Source organism: Cynocephalus volans, chromosome X (genome assembly GCF_027409185.1).
Source record: "Cynocephalus volans isolate mCynVol1 chromosome X, mCynVol1.pri, whole genome shotgun sequence".
Lineage (NCBI taxonomy): Eukaryota > Metazoa > Chordata > Mammalia > Dermoptera > Cynocephalidae > Cynocephalus > Cynocephalus volans.
This window is the reverse complement of record NC_084478.1, coordinates 117,942,817-117,960,281: the sequence shown is the minus strand read 5'-3', so window position 1 is coordinate 117,960,281 and position 17,465 is coordinate 117,942,817. Positions and strand designations below refer to the sequence as shown.

At 45.4% G+C, this 17,465-nt stretch overlaps 1 non-coding gene across 1 annotated transcript; it reads left to right on the top strand.

Moving 5' to 3' along the window:
• Nucleotides 1-4,264: 4,264 nt before the first annotated feature.
• On the top strand, nt 4,265-4,335 carry LOC134368808 (small nucleolar RNA SNORD56). The gene has a single exon (XR_010022509.1). It is a non-coding gene; the product is annotated as a small nucleolar RNA SNORD56 (small nucleolar RNA).
• The last annotated feature ends 13,130 nt before the right edge of the window (nt 4,336-17,465 follow it).

The following is a 17,465-nucleotide window of genomic DNA, read 5'->3' as shown; positions in this document are numbered from 1 at the left end:
GTAACCACCATCCTACGTTCTGTCTCTGTGAATGTGACTGTTCTAGGTACCTCATATAAGTAAAATCATATAATATTTATCCTTTTGTGGCTTATTTCAGTTAGCATGAGGTCTTCAAGGTTCATTCATGTTATAGCATATGTCAGAACTTCATTCCTATTTAAGGCTGAGTAATATTCCACTGTATGTATATACCACATTTTATTTATCCTTTCACCTGTTGGTTATTGTGAAAAATGCAGCTGTGAACTTTGAGGTACAAGTATCTGTCCCAGTCCCTACTTTTTCAATTCTTTTGGATATATCCCTGGGAGTGGACACTGGAGCCGTTTGCCCATTCCCTGAGACAGCCTAGTGGCGTGGCCCTCCTCAGCAGAAACTTGCCTCCACAGCTTTCTGCCCTGACTCTGCTTTGTTTGAGTGCACATGGCAGCACCTCTACCCTACCCTACCCCCACCTGTTGCTAATGATCCCCGGCAGCAACTGGTGAGCTTCTCTGGGCTTCATTTTTTGTGTTTCTGCCCCATGTACTTATGGTCACATTCTCTCCGCTTGAAGACCATGTCAGTCTCTGGTTGTTCTCTGTCAGCTCCCCGAGGGCCAGGACCACAGCTGCAATGGACTTTGTACAACAAGTAGTTGACAGTGTGGTGCAGTGGTTAAGGGCATGGGTTCTGGAGCCAGACTGCTGGGGTTTGAATCCTAGTTCACTCCTTGTGTGACCCCAGGCAAGCTACTTGACCTCACCTGAGTTTCTCCATCTGTAAAATGGGGATGATAATAATAGTATCTACCTCAAATGCTTATGAGGAATTAAATGACATACACAAAGTCATCAGCGCAATGCCTGGTGCATAGTAAACGCTAGACAAAAACCATCAGGGAAATAGTGGGAGCCACACCTTGGTATGTTTTTCAACGGGGGATTGGTGTTGAGTTTGTAGACTTTTGTCTTCACTGTCCCCCCTTCCCTGTGTTGATGATCTTCTGGGGCAGTGCCCCTCCACTTCTGTGAAATGGTTGTGTTAAGTTAGTGCTGTGGATTGATTTTTTTGTCTCCCAAAGTCCATGTATTAGAAATTTAACCCCCACTGTGACAGTGTTAAGAGGGTGGGAAATCAGATTACGATAATTGAAAGGGGGGGCCTCGGAGAGGTGATTCGATCGTGAGGACCCTGCCCATCTAAATGGGTTAATCCATTGATGGTTTAATGATGATCGTGGGTGTGGTTCTGAGGGCTTTAAAAGGAGGAGAAGTAAGGAGTTAGCTCTCCTGCTTCTGCCATTTCACCATCTGACACCCTGCATCGCTGTAGAGTCACCTCACCAGATGTGTTGCCTGGACTTTGGACTTCCGGGCTTCCGAACTGTAAGCAATAAATTTCATTTTCTTACAATTTACCCAGTACCAGGTATTTTATTATAAGCAACAGAAACGAACTAATACTGTTAGTGCGAACAATATAGAGAATATAGAGTCGTTCCCTTCAGTCCTGCAGCCCAGCACATTGTAGCCACTGTGTGCCTGATAACCTGGAGGTCACGTTCGGCTTCCACTCAGGCAAAATGCGGCTCAGGACAGTTGCCAAGGGAAGCTAGCTGGCTCTGAGCAACCTCTCTTCCCCGCAGGAACCTGCCACAGAGGCGATACATTGTTTATGTCTTCCAGGCTCGGAAAGAAGAAATCAGGCTCCGTGTATTTCATGCTTTTCAGTCAAGATAGCCATGTCTAGTTTGTCCTGTAGATTAGAGAGCCATGTTAATAGAGTCAAGCCCATCACTTCAGTCTACCGAACAATTCTCCAAATATTGACTGGGCACCTGTCACAGACCAGGCACCCATGGTATAAAGAGATAAGCAAATTAAGATTGCTGCCCTCGAGGCATCCAGATCAAGATAACGATCTGAGAGAGCCACCCCCCCATCCCCCAATCCTCCTGGAGGAGTCAGGGAAGACTTTCCAGAGGCAGCGCTGACTATCATGTGGTCTTCTGAAGGAGCATTTTGTTAGGCTAATGCCTGTCAAAGAGGACAGGACACCTCCCCAGGGAACGGGATGGATGCTTGTGCACTGAGGGCTGAAACTTCTTGAAGTGCTGAGGGAGATGCCGATGGTTGTCTGTAGCTGAAGCATAAGGAACGAAGAAGGGGTTGGCGAGACACAGGACGGCCTGGGAAGCAGAACCCAGCTCATGGGAAATGCTTTGCTCCTGTTGTTGTTTTCTTTGTTTCGTAAGTGTTTGGACTTTATCCTGCAGGTTTTCCATCTGAATCTCGCAGAGCACTCGAATTCCACAGAGCTGCCTCCGTGGAGTTCCCCCAGTAGCTGCCAGGGGAGAGAGTGGGGCAGGAGTGGAGGACACAGAGCTGACGGGGCTGTAGCATCTGCACCCCTCTCCAGCTAGAAGAGCTCCACCTTTACCTGTATCAGAAAGTTTCGATTTTGGTTTTTTAAAAAACAACTTTTTTTAAAAAAAAGTTTCATTGTTTAAAAAAAAAATACACCACTCACACACAAGTCTGAAACACTGTTGTGGACAATTGTTATATATTAAAGGATTGAGTATAGGAGAGTTGATACATTTGATTATCAAGTACATATCTGACTGCTACATGGAGAATGGATTGTAGGAGGGCACCAGTGGAGTCAGAGAAACCAATTAGAAGTCTAGGAAAGAGGATAGGGTGGCTTAGACTGGGGGGAAAGCTGTAGAAGTGGTGAGAAGTGGTGGGCTATGTTTAGGAAGAAGAATCGACAAGACATGGTGACAGATAGGGTGTAGAAGGTGCGGGAGAAGATGTCAAGGATGACTTCTAGGTTTCTGCTTAGGGCCATTTGTCGAGTGTCATTTCCTGAGGTGGGAAAGTCTGATTTGGGCAAAAATTCGAGTTTGGTTTTGGCCAGATTGCTTTGGGATATCAGTGAGACATTCAAGGGCAAACGCCCTGTAAATGGTTGGCTATCTGAGTCTGGAGTTGAGAGAGGAGGTGTGGGTAGAGCTGTAGATTTGCGATTCATTAGCGATGAGACTGAATGAGATCACCTAAGGACTGAGTGCAGGTAGAGAAGAGGAGGGATTTGAGGACTAAGCCCTGGAGCACTCCAATGTCTACAGATCAAAAAGATTAGAAGGGCCTGGCAAAGGAGACTGAGAAGGAGCCACGAGTGAGGTAGGAAAACCAGAAAATTGTGGAGGAGTCCCAAAATCCCAATGAGGAAAGAATTTCAAGAAACAGTGAGTGGTCAATGGGACAAATGATGTGGAGAAGCTTAGGAAGCCGAGGACAGACAACTGACATTGGGGTTGGTAAATTAGAGGGAGCCAGGGACCTTGACAAGAACAGTTTTGGTGAAATTGTGAGGATGGAAGCTATATAGGAATGGGTTGAAAAATGAATGGATTATAACAGAGTGTTGGTACCGGCCAGCCGCCAAAAAAAAAAAAAAAGGAGTGAATGGGAAGTAAGGCATTGAAACCATGTATGTTGACAATTCTTTCAAGAGTTGTGTTTTGTTTTAGAGAGGAGGGTGAAAATTCATTTGAGGCAGGTCAAATCTGAGGTGCCTATAAGACATCCAGACAGAATGTGCAGTTAGGCAGATGGATATACAGGCCTGGAGCTCAGGAGAAAAATGTGGACTGTACACATAGATTTGTGAGTCAGTCCTTCAGTAGGTAATCAACAAAGCTCTGGGGATTGACAAGTTGGAAGGAAGATGGTTAAGGTGGTAAATAAAGATACAGATAATTTGATGCAGGTCGGGGCAGGTTGGAAGTTGTGGAAATTCCTGGCTGATGGCCTGATAGGAGCTAGTTCGCTTGGTTCTATTGTAAACGACATAAGGTTAGTCCGTGGGAGCCTAGCAAAGGGACCAAATTTCCAGGTCAGCTGCTTTGGATGCCTTCCCTCTGCCTGTGGGAGCTGTGAGTTGGCATGTGTGGGGGTTGAGATCTAGCCTGGCCTGAGGCTCTGGAGACTTGGGGAAGAGGCGAGGGGAAGGGAGGAGTGATCTTTAACTCTCCACTGAATATTCTCTCAGAGCCCTGAAGACGAGGAGTAACAGCAAAACATGGACTCATATTCCACCCCATCTTCAGCGGCTGAGCAGCTGCTAAGAACAAAGGCCACTTCTGACACCTGGCAAACAAACGCAGCATTGCCTCACGAATCGATTGCTCCTCTGGTATGGGTGCGGGTTGGCAGCTGTGAGGAAATGGGTCTGGCTTTGCGGGAGGGGAGGCTGACTACCTTAGCAGCTTCTGCAATGATAGCAATAGTTTTCGTGAATGGTAGTTCACCTAGTGAGTGTTGATACTTTGGATCTCAGAGGGGGGAAAAAAAAACAAAAAACCAGAAGACATAGGGCTGGGCCATGGGAGGCTGGTAGGAAGAGGTCTTGAGACCCAAGGCTGTGAGGGAATTAGGAGCTTTATGGTCAAGGTAAGTCTACATGAAGCCTAACTGTTCACATTTTATGATCTGGAAACTGATTGCATGAATGAAGCCATCTACGATAGCAAGACACAAAATTAACCACTCAAGTTTTAGAAGAAAATGTACATAATGACGTTATTTCTGTAAAAATTTTTTTAAAAGAAATTGATATTTATGAATATATACTGTGTGGTAAAGGTATAAAACACATAAATAGGAAGACTTTGGAATAATGGTTGTCAATGGGGAGGGCAGTAGGGGATTGGGATAGGGAGAATGTTAACTGTTTCTACAATGTTTTCTTTCTTTAAAAAGAAGATCTAAGGTGAATATAGCAAACAGTGGACATTTGTTAAATCTGGGTCATGGCTACATATGTGTTTATTATAATGGTACCAACTTCTCTGGGTTTTAGTAGAGAATTTGTTAATCCGTCTAAGTGCTTTGAACAGGACCCAGTAAGTATGATCTGTTTGAATCAGCTATTATTATTTCTGGACTTTTCTGTATTGCTGAAGGATTCCTGAATTTAAAAAAATATATATTTAAAAACAAAATTAGCCACTCCATGAAAAAAGACCACCATTAACTTCTGATCACTTTCAGCTCAGATGGAACTGACCACTGAGCTATCAGGACAAGCGAGAAAGGGCATTCATTCTAAGCCAGTCCGTCTCACCGCCACACTGCTGCAGTGGGAAATAGAGGAGGCTGCAGGTGCAGCAAGAGGAAAATGCAACTAGCTAACCAGACATTCCAGCTGGATTTCCTTTGAATTTCTTATGATGTTAAACGTGAATTCAGACGAGTGTAGCCTATATATAGGAGCATCTTTGCCAGTTTGGAAGATTGGTAACTGCAGGAACCTCCCTTTTACAGCCAAGGAGTAGAAGTGTCTTATTAGCAAGCCCAGCACAGGCAGGCCTGTGTCAGCCAAGAGGAGATGCCACATCCTCTAGCAGGAGCAAAACCAGCTGAAATGCTTAGATCCCTAGCATTGCTAACAGAGGCTGGGAACTGCCCTCCTCCAAGGCAGGGGGGCCGCACAGGTGGGAGGATAGAGGCTGTAAAAGAAGTGGTAGGAAACATATATCCATGAGCTGTCAAAGCTGGAAGGGGCCTTAGAGATCATGTAATCCAACTTGCTGTCTTTATGGATCAGAAAAGCAGGGCCCAGGGAGCAGGCAGGACTTGCTAGATGTTGCCATTCAGTGGCAGGTCTGGGAACAGACAGAGCTTGGGTCTCCTATTATTTCTGTAGGGTCTCTGTGCTCTTTTCCAGAGACCACTATGCCTTCCTGGCCCTTTAGACTCTAAGCCCTTTGCCTGGGAAACAAGGTTAGCTGGCCTGGGATGCAGCTTCCTTCCAAAAAATTCATCTTGTCATTGTCTCACCAACCTCCCCTGAAGCTTTGGCCAGCTTGGTCCAGACAGGTAGCCTGACCCCAGGACGGCTCTGTTCTTGTAGCACACGCTACTCGCATTATCAGACACAGGCCGGGCCGCCAGCTGGAACCTTGGGTGGCTGGAGCATGGTCCTAATATGTAGCCCAGCGCCCGAGTTTTCAGTCCTAGAATGATCAAAGCAAGCATCTCAAGGCTGCACGCAGTGCACAGGGAGGCGAGGATAGGGATAGGGGCAGGGACTAGCACGAGAGGCCCCTCAAGGCCCAAGGGCGATGGGGGCCGGCTGAGATAAAAGATGGGACGGAAGAGTAATTGCCAGGCAGGCCGGAGGGGAGCACGAGGAGCTGCCGGAAGGGTATGACGGGGTCAAGGGAGCGGTGGGGCGAGACTGGAGGTAATGAATGAGCAGAGCCAGGCAGTCATTTAACTATTCCAACTTCGCCTCTGCTCAGAAATGATTTCTGGTAGCTTGCAAGGGCACACAGAATACGACAAGGCGGCGTAAATTAAAGACAGAGAAACCAGGGAGGGCGGGCGCCAGCGCTGCGCAGGCGTTCCTTGAAACCTCTGCCCCCACCAAGAGCGGGCCAGAAAGTTGGCTCTAAGCTTTCTAGCAGGTAACAGGAAAGGGGAAACCTTGTCGTTACACAATTCACAATGTCCAGGAGATAAAAACAAACTAATTGCTCAAAAGGGCAACTGTTGTCAGTGCTAAGATCAGACCGGAATTCCTCCTGGGGGTCCTCAGAGAGGATACTGTGGGATATAATGAGCAACATCCTTGACAACGTTTTACAATAGCGGTAGCAACAAGTTTCAAAGGGCTGTTTTCCATAAGGACCCTCAGGATCAACCGCCTGTGTCCCACTGCAGCCGGCAATGAGAAGCTAAAAATAACGTGTGAAGGTGCGGGACAGTGTGTCTAGTATATTCACATTGGTGGTGGTGGTGGTGGGGGATGGGTTATATACAGGCATACATACGCATAGAACTTCTCTGGGAGAATAAATTGGTAACAGTGGTTGCCTCTAGGGAGAGGAAGTGGAGGACTGTGGTCCGGAATAGGAGAAAGACTTCCTTTTCATCGTATGCCATTTTGTGCTGCCTGGATTTTTGTTAACCATGGCTTGTTTTTCCATAAAAGCATTGGCTACTAAAATAATAATGACATTCAAGGTTAAGAAGGTCAGCTGGGTTTTCTCTCTGAGCCACAGCCAGGCTGATTATGTCTCCAAGTTATCCTTGACGTTTAAGGAAAGAAGGAAAGTACCATTTATGGAGCAACTACTGGTTACTGAGGGGCTTTCACTTACGTTATCTTATTTAAGCCACACAATAATCCTGCGAGAGAAATCTCCCTCATAAACAATCAACTCAGTTTCCTTGGAGAAGACACATGAGTTAAACGGCTTAGTTTTCTTCCTGAAATTGATTTTTAGGAGAGAGAAAAGAGCAATTGGGAAGAAAATAAGTGGCTACAGGGAATTTGAAGAAAGTAGCTGTCAATGGGGAGCCCACCATGAACTCCCGCTCTTCTTCCCACATCTTCCACCTGGCCCCATCCCCTTGCCTGGCCTTGGGGCAGTGGCCACTGGTGTGACTGACAACGCTGACAGCTTGCTCAACCTCAGTCGGAAAATCAAGCTTTACCCCAAATTAGGGTAGTCAGATAAAAACCAGGATGTCCAGTTAAATTTGAATCTCAGAAAAACAACAGTTTTTTAGTATGAGTATGTTACAAATGTTGCATGGCCTCATTACCACCTGGTGGCCATGAAAATCCCGGTTCCATTCTAGGCTTTTTCTGAAATCTGGTGGTGGGGGGGTTGGGGACACCTCCTTGCAACCTGGCTTCCCACCTGGTCCCTGCTGGTGTGGGCAGGGTGGGGCCAGTTTTTTTTGTAGTGTTAGGTTGCAGCAGAGCAGTTATTGTCTAAAAGCTTTATGTCTTGCTAGACTGCCTCTTTCTTGGTACTTCACCTAGAGAGAGCTGGACTTTGTTAGGGTTTTTATCGCCTGTGCCCAATGGCATTTCTGGGGTGTCAGCGAGATACATGAGGCAAAAAGAAAACCCAGAGAACTCACCTCCATGTCTTTCCTCGGGTCCTGAGGTCCCTAGTTGCTCTCTTTTTCTCTCCATCTTTCAGAGTCTTATGTTTTTTAAATATATAACGTCCAGGGTTGTTACCTGACATGCTGTATTTTTGTTTTCTAAATCTGACAACCCTACCCAGGATCCCTATTACTAGCTGAGGCAGCAAAGACGTGGGAATTTTGGACAAAATTTCAACCATGAAGAGTGGAACAATAAGAAGATTCTGCTCAACCCCTATTAACTCAGAAAATCCCCTTTTTAAGGGAATTAAGCTGACCAGCCAGTTTTCTTGCCCATTTCTGTTAATCAGTTTTACTGTGCTTCTAGAACCTTGGCCGACTTCCCTTCCCCTATATTTGCCAGTGACATTGAATTTGTGCTAATGAGGCCCTCTGCTGTCTGCAGAGAGAAGGGCAACTCCATAAATCTAGAGGCTATAGCAAATTTCTCTGCAGTGGTACAAGGCAGATCAGGAGTTCATAAGTTACATTCAGTTATTAGAGTAGCTGATCCCCAAATGTTGGGGAGCTGTAATGCCCTAGCTCTGTTTAATTTCAAAATACTCTTTCCTTCTCTCCTCACAGAAATCTGTAGTGACAGTTTGAAAATGAAGGTTATCTCAAGCTGCCTTTTGGATATTGTGACTAGCTCTCACATTAACCCCCAAATAGAGGTACTGGGAGCCACCTTAGGGCTTTATCAAGGCAGGCCTGATCATTTGCCAAGAGAGGAAGGGACTCAGAGGCCAAGCAAGGTCACGGAGCTGTACTAGCCTGGAACCCTCTGGGGCCTTTACTCCAGCACACTGAGAGGGAGCTCAAATAGGGTTCAAGCTAAGCAGGCCACGCAGTAACTAAGCCACCACACTCCCCACACCGTGGTGTCAGTGGAGGCCATGTGGGGAGAAGTCATGAGGAACTCCTACCCCTCCCAGCTAGAAGGTATCATAGACGTGTAGCTGAGAGCCAGAGCTTCCATCCCCACCCAGCAGGAAGTGAGCAGGCTCCCTACTTGGTTGTCAATGGGGGTTGGGTGGCGATCGTACTTTTACTTCCAGCTGGCAGCAATGGGGCGGTGCCCCATCTCCCACTTCCCATGCTGGACCAGTGTTAGAAGAAGACAGCTAAAACCAAAGGCTTAAACAAGATCCAAAAAGATTTGACCAGACACTTCAGCAAAGAGGGTATAAGGATAGTGAATAAATGCATGAAAAGATGTTGAACATCATCACCCATTAGGGAAATGCAAATTAAAACCACAATGAGTGCCGGCCCGTGGCTCACTTGGGAGAGCGTGGTGCTGACAACACCAAGTCAAGGGTTAAGATCCCCTTACCAGTCATCTTTAAAAAAAAAACACACACACACACACAATGAGATATCACTGCACACCTATCAAAGTGGCTAGAATTTTTCAAAAAATGGCACCACCACCAAATACTGGTGAGGATGTGGAGAAACTGGATTGTTCATACATTGCTGTTGGGAATGTAACATGGTACAGCCACTCTAGAAAACATTTTGGCAGTTTCTTAAAACATGCATCTACCACACAACTTGGCATCTGTATTCCTGGTCATTTCTACCAGGGAAATAAAAACTCATGTTCACACAAAAACTTGTCCATGAAGCAGTTTTATTCTTAACGGCCCAAAACTGGAGACACATATATCCTTCAGTGGCTTAAATAGACAATGGTACATCCATACCATGGAATTCTACTCAGCACTAGAAAGGAACAAGCCACTGATACATGCAACAATTTGGATGAATCTCCAGAGAATTAGGCTGAGTAAAAAAAGAGCCAACCCCAAAAGGTTACATACTGCATGATTCAATTTATCTGACATTATGGAAATGGAGAATAGATTAGGTGTTGCGAGGGGGTGGGGGTGGGAAGGTAGTGGTGGAGGATATAAAAGAGCAAGACAGGGATCCTTCCTTTGTATCTTGCCTGTATCAATTTATCGATTCTGGTTGTATATTGCACTATAGTTCCTCAAGGTGTTACCATTGGGAGAAACTGCATAAAGTGCATATGGGATCTCTCAGTCTCATTTTTCACAACTGCATGTGAATCTACAAATATCTCAAAATAAAAAGTTTAATTTTTAAAAAAGCCAGCCATCAAAAAGAAAAAGAAAAAAGAAATGGCATAGGGACTCTTTTCAGAGCAGACACAGGGCTCTGAAGCCCTTGCCTCCCTTTTTAATGGATCCCTGTTTGCCATTCCGTTTGGTCTCTGCTGCAGCCTGGCCTGGCCTTCCACCCCGTTAAACTGTTATCTTAGGTTGTATTTAGTTAGCCTGCTGCTGCTGCTCTTGCTTCAATCACGCACACCTCCCAAACACACCAAAATCATCATCATGGTGATGGGATGGCAGGCCGTGGGTGAGGCTTCTTACACACATTTCCCAAATATTCTGTAATCCTGTTGTAATATGTCTACACTTTAAAAAAGATCCACGTCCTTTTCCTTTAGAGCCTTCTTCGTTGGCTTCTACTTTTCTACTTTGAATATCCCATAACCCAAATGTTTATCTTATGCATTTAAAACACTTTTTACCAAAGAAAGAAAGAAAGATACAACAATCACAGTAATTCGTTGACCTTTCAAAAGGAGAGAACAGACTGAAGCCGCCAGAGGTGGGAAAGGGAGGGAGGGCGGTTAGCAAGAAATTGGTAAAGGGCCACAAAAAATGATTACATTGCGCGATGCTGAATATACTGATTAGCCTGATTTGAGCATCACATATTGCATGCACACAGGTATGGATATTCAACTCTGTACCCCACAGATATGTACAATTACGTTTCAATAAATTAAAATAAATAAGTAATGAAATACTTTTTACCTTTCTTCATGGTTCCCTAGCTTTCCTCTTGTCCCATAACGTCCCCCACTGTCTCCTTGTGTTTTTAAGATAAACACCCAAAATGCTTAAGGCTGGCCTAGTTGACAGTCCCACTGCTTCAGCTTCGTGACTATCTGGAGAAGGTGTGCAGGTAAATATGCACCGATGAGCACAACCTCTCCACTCGCTGCAGCGACTGCCTGTTGACTCCTCCTGGAGAGGTCCCTCAGGCACCTTAAACTTAGCAGCTCCTAAACTTAAGCATCGTCTCCCACAGTCCGCAGTACCAGCATGCACCAGTCACTCAAGCCAGAAAAACGAAAGTTGTCGGGTGGGAGGGGGGAGAGGGAGGAGGGAGGGAGGTTTCGGTAATGGGCCACAATAATCAACCACATTGTATATCGACAAAATAAAAAATAAATAAAAATGAAAAAAAGAAAGTTGTCCTTGACTCCTCCCTCTCCCTCAATCCCTACATCAAAACATCACCAAGTTCTGCTGAGTTCTCCAAAACCTATTGCAAATTGGTCTTCTATCCAACCAGCACGTCTCAGCACCACCTTCCTCTCTCACTAGGACAATTCACTGCACCGCTTCTGATCTAACCTAACTGAACCGCCTTCCTCTACTCTTGCCCCCCCAATCCACTCTTCACGTTACTGCCGTCCGATTTTAAAATCTAACTCTGATTCTGCCAGTGCCCTGCTTAAAACCCTCAGTAGCTCCTCCTTGCTCCTAGGGTAAAGTTCAAATTCCTTAGTATGTCTTACAAGTAGGATTACCATATAATTTATCACCCAAACCAGGACACTTGAGACTGAAAGGGGGTGCTGTTAATAAGTACGCTGGGACTACACGTGGGTGGTCACTACTAGTATGAAACTTCATGACCTAGTCTCACCAGCCCCATCCCTCATCTCAGCTCTCCATCCCACCCCGAAACACACGCGCACACACTCGCACGCACCAGCCAGTTTCTTGTGGGTGTCCAGGTAATAAGTATGTGCCATTGTCTGCCTGAAACGCCCTTCTCCTCACTCCGTCCTTGGCCAACTTCTAACCAACGACTTCAAGAGTCAGAATACTTTTCTCCAGGAAGTCTTTCCTGCCTCCAGCGCCGGCCTGGGTGCCCTCCTGTGCTCGCACAGCACGCGTTCTCCTCTCATCACAGTGCTATCACAGCACAGTGTGCGAGTCCATTTCCTTGTCTCTGCCCTTGTCTAGACCAAGCGCGCCTCAGGCTCCAGGACGGCGTCGGATGCGATGCGTATCAGGGAGCGCGCACGTTCCTGTCTGCGGGACGAGTGTGAACTGGGCGCCGTGCTGTCACCCTGGCTGCAGGCAGCCTACAGGGGAGGAGGGGACCTGGAGGATCGACAGGTGCTCAGCTCTCGCTCATCCCGCCGCTGAGCCCGCAGCTACGTTCCCAGGTGTCCCCCCACCCCGAACCCCGCCTCTTCTCGGCTCCCCCTAGTGGCAGCGGTGAGAGGCCCCGGGTGCCCGGTGGTGGCTGCAGGAAAGGAACCGAGTGTGTGTGTGTGAGGAGGGAAGAAAAAGTCCTCAGCCAGGAGGCAGCTTGGCAGCCAGTCCTGGCGGAAGCTGGGACGTCCCACTGCTGGGCAGCGCTCCCCGCATCAGGGCCCTCCCCTGCCTCGCTGCAGCCCCTCCAGAGCCACAAAGCCCCACCCACTGTATCAGTAGAGGCGCTACCCCAAGAACTGAGGGAGATGACTGAAACTGAACGGCGTGGCTCTGGGCTGCTTATATGCTGGAGGTAGAAAACCTGTTCGGTACAGTGCCCAGGCGAAATGGATTGGTCAGGCCTGACTGGCCTGTCTTATGTTCAAACCCTGAGTCAAAACCAAAAGATGTGAATGAGCTCATGGCAACTACATGGGCGAAGCAACAAGAACCCAGCAGCAGCAGTTAGCGGGCACTAACTGCTAACTGTAGGGGTGGGGCCTTGGAGAATGTAAGAACTTGAGCCAAATGGAAAAAAACGGGGCTGAGCGGAATGGGAGTAGGGCCTTTTGTCACTCAGCATGTGTTCAGCTATTTTTACTTCAAAATGAGCTCCCCTTTTTGCAGTTGGCGGCCGAGCTACTGGAGGAATATACTAGGACAAAGAGCTCGGGAAAGGGAAAAGATGGAGAGAGGTCTGTTGGCCAATGGAGAGATCTCTGCTTTTCCTTAGGGTGTGAGGCGAGGGACAGCAGGCCATCATAGAGGGGCATGACAGCCCATCAGCAGTGAGGAGGGGGAAGGAGGATCACACCCACACGGACAGGTTTCTGAGTCTCTGGTGCCGGTAAGGCTACCAAGGGCTGGGATGAGGAGGAAAGCTACCCTGCCCCTTTCTCTCTCCTTCCCTTTCACTCTGTAAGCAAAAAAAAAAAAAAAAAAAAAAAAGTTAATATCCTAAAACAAAACAAAACAAACCAAAAGCAACGAAAAAACCCGAGGGCTTAAGAAGCTTCATGACAAAATCTCTTGAGTAACCTCAAAGGCTAAGGTCAATCAGGCCTCCAGGCAGGAACACAGCCAGGTATGCCACAGAAGAGAGGGGGCGGAAATGGAAGGTGTTAGGAAGGAATGTCGACAGTCTACTTTCTCAGGGATCCTGTCTTGAGAAAGACCTTATCAGGAAGGGCCAGGCAGTAGGAATCTGTCCAGTCCGTCTGAGCCCTTTACCTTTACAATTTTAGAAGCCATGTAGAGCAATTAAATAATCATACCATGTGTCTCTTGCCTTCCAGGTCAAATTCAACTTCTTGAAACTTTAAGGAAAGGGTCATTGCTTCTTTATATTACCTTACATCCCTCACCTATTTCATATTCCCCATAGTTAAGAAACACTCGAAAGAAAGTGATCCACATCTTGAAAATTCTGTTCCGAATGCACCAAACATGACTACAAGTCACTTTCCCTATTATCGGATTTACGACAAACTCACAGAAATGGGATTTACACTAGAATTTCCTCCACATTTGGTAACTGACAACATCTGGCCTTACTTCTGATTCAACATCTAACCTGAAGTTCAATCTCATCCCGAAATAACAGGTTTTACACAGGCTTTCCTTAACAGCATAAGGTCTTCTGAGGCGTCTAACAGTGTCTGCCCCAGCAGAAACATCACAAAAAAACATTCCTGAGAACCAATAGCAAGGCCAGGTCATAACCTCCACGTGTTTAGAACAAGTGATCTGGATATGCTATTAACATTTTAACTCCACTGTAGTTGTCCCACAAAAACCTTTGAAAAGGGTGATTTAGAAGAAATGCTTGTTATTTACAATGGCCAAGATATGGAAACCTAAGTGTCTGTCGGCAGATAAACGGATAAAGAAAACGGTGGTGTATACATATACAATAGAATATTATTCAGCCTTAAAAAAAGAGATCCTGCTGTTTGCTACAACTTGGATGGACCTGGAGGACTTTACGCTAAGTAAAATAAGCCAGACACAGAAAGAATAATGCATGATCTCACTTATATGTGGAATCTTAAAAAAAAAAAAAAGTTAAAATATACAGATAGAGAATAAAACAGTCGTTGCAGGGGGAGGAGGGGGAGGGGACATGGGGAGACGTACGTCATCCTACAAAGCAGATATGTAGGGTAAGTCTAGAGAGCTAATGTAGAACATGAGGACTATAGTTAATAAATCTGTACTGGGGATTTTTGTTAAATAAGTAGATTTTAGCTGCTCTTGTCACAAAAAAGTAACCATGTGAGATGACAGATGTTTACTTGCTTCACTTGATTACTAATCATTTTACTATCTATATGTATCCCATAACATTATGCTGTAAACCTTAAACATACACAATAAAAATTTAGAAAATAACTATAGCAATGAACAGCTATTGAAGAGTTGTAAAAAAGTCAAATAATGTTATTTTTTAAAAAAGAAATGCTTGAACCAAGATTCTACAGAGCATCAGGTTTTAACTGTAATTACTTGGAGAATTTGCTTTATTTTTAAACAAGGAGTCTCAGACTGGCAAAAAAATATCTGCAAGAGAAAAACAGGCCTCAAAACATGGTGGGAGTAAAGCAAGAGGAGGAATCTCTAGCTACAGCACCCTTGCTTTTAAACCACCACTGTCATGACAGAAGCCACTTGTTACACGCAGGAGTGGCCAGGAGCTAATAAATGGTTTTAAGGGGAGGGACACCACTGAGTGTTACAGGGAAATCACTTGCAAGAGACCAAGCCAGCAGTTGGGAAAAAGCAGCTAACTGATGGGCACACGATTGGTCAATACTTGGCCTGGAAATGAACAGTGTATGAATTTCAGAGTGTACCTGCCCCCCATGGTCACGTTCATTCTACTGCTCCCTTCTCCCATTTGCAGCTATAAAGAGGACAGCATGGATAACACTGGGGACCCACTAAAGGGGCACTTTGGCACCCCTAAAGACGACCCCAAAGACACATGGCCCTCCTTTATCCAAACCTCTTTTGGTCATATTATACACAGGTTGCAAAAGGCCTTGTCAAGGGCAATTAAAGAGAATCTCCTGTAAAAGCAGAGCAAGAAGCTGGGGCTCAAGGCTCCAAGAAGCCAATCAAAGAGCCACTGGAAGGAGCATCCGTCTAAAGACTGGAGGCACAGATGAAGGCAAGGGTAGGAGGCTGGTTCCATCTCCTGACCTGATGCAATGGCTGCTTTTCACACACAGAACATTTGCTCTCTCAGCAGTCTCTAGTCTGAGTAGTGGGCCCTGGGCAAAGTTTCCTCCCTCAGCCTCACTTTGAGCTTTTTGTGAGGAGGTGCCACCAGTAACTAGATTCCCTTCTGGAGGTCCCTTCCCTCCTCTCCCAAAACTGAGAGCTAGTAAGAGTGAGATGGTAGGAGAGCAAGTCAATAGACAAGACCATGGGTTTTTTGGAGTTCTGGGCTTTTTATGATTCTAGTAACCTGCAGGTTAAGGACTACATGCTATTAATGGACAAGTGAACGTTTTTAGCAGAAAACACTGTCCAAATCTGAAAAGGAGACTGGGATTAGCAGCCCCAACTTGAGATGAAACAAATCTTTTACAGAGGCATTAGCTTTGGGAGTTGGTAAGCTTGTCTTCGGCCCACTAATGCCATAGGACGGGGGGGAGAAAAGGGGGTGTGAAGTAGAACCTGGTGATGCCTTTTGCTCAGAGACAATCACATAGTTCTTACAGGTAGTTTTCAGCCAACTGTGCTGTCACTGCTGCCTCCTGCTACGCGCTGTAGTCAAGAACTGCTTGGGTCTCTCCCACGAGAAAGGAGGACGGTCTTAGAGGTGCTTGTGGCACTTTGCTGAGCATCACAGGGAATTAATTACTGGCCTTCCCCTCAGGCATAGGGATCAAAGTTGGGGACTGACAGCCTTACCTGAATGACCTCAAAACATCATCCTAGGAAAGGGATTACTCACAGAGGCCCACGGTAGATGTCTTATGTCAAAATATTCTGAAATGACGAACCCTGATCAACTGATCCAATACTCCAGGAAACAGCGTAATCAGTAAGCGTAGGTATCCGTGCTCCAAGTCAGCTTCTCCCAGAGCAAAGATTTGAGATAAAAGAGAGCTAGAGGGTCAGAGTCACACATTTCATATCTTACTTCAGTCCCTCTTGAATCATTTTTTGTCAAAAAGTTAATTGTAAAGTAGATATCCCAATATTCAACAAAAGCAAAAAGAAACTAAACAAAAGCAGACCCAGGCTTCAAAAATAGGGGAGCACTTCACCGAACTCCAGAAACATGTAGCTTCCCAAAGAAAAAGAGCACCCTTATTTGATGATGCACAAAGACGCTCACTTAAAATTCTGGAATGTATTATAATCCATTCTTTAATTTTGCACTTTTATCTTCTCAAAATAGTTTTTATTCAGAAGGGTTGAAATTAAATACCAAACATATGTCAACTACTGATGAATGGAGGGAAAGTATCACATTTGGCTAAATTGGTTCAAAATGAATAAATCATAGAAACTACTCTCCCTCCTATAAGAACACACTAAATTTGGATCCCCAGGAATAAAAACCAGAGATCCAACAGGCATTATACAACCTAAAATTCAAGTACACTGCACAAAATTATACTATATCGAGTTCTCAGTAAACCCCAAATATCTTAAAATCTTACAGTTAAATACAACTGCTGCCAAATGTCATCTCTTGGCCTAACAATTCAGCTAGAATAGTTTGGAAACAAAGAAGTAAGAGCTATCATTAGACAGCAAGACATCTAAACTAAACCTTCAGCAGAGAGATCAGTAAAGACATGATACAGACCCAAAATCTCTCTCTCTCTCTCTCTCTCTCTCTCTCTCACACACACACACACACATGCACACACACAGACACTTTATTAGTTTCCTCTACAAGAGACAATAACATCAATCTTTTTAACAGAAATCTCAGGTCATTTGAGAGGCCAAAGAGATCCAAGGAAGGAAGAGGAAAATTAAATACTTAAATTAATCGAAAGGCACTACAACACTACCTAAAGCCTACTACCATGGTAGTAGTAGGCTAAGGAAGGGAAAGCTACAGCAAATTATCTAATGTGAATGTTAGCAATTACATAGAAAGAAAAGAGTTTGCTCTCCAAACTATGATACAATGACCATTTGGGCCTAAGAGAATGTTTGGCCAGGAAAAAGTCAAGATGGCTGA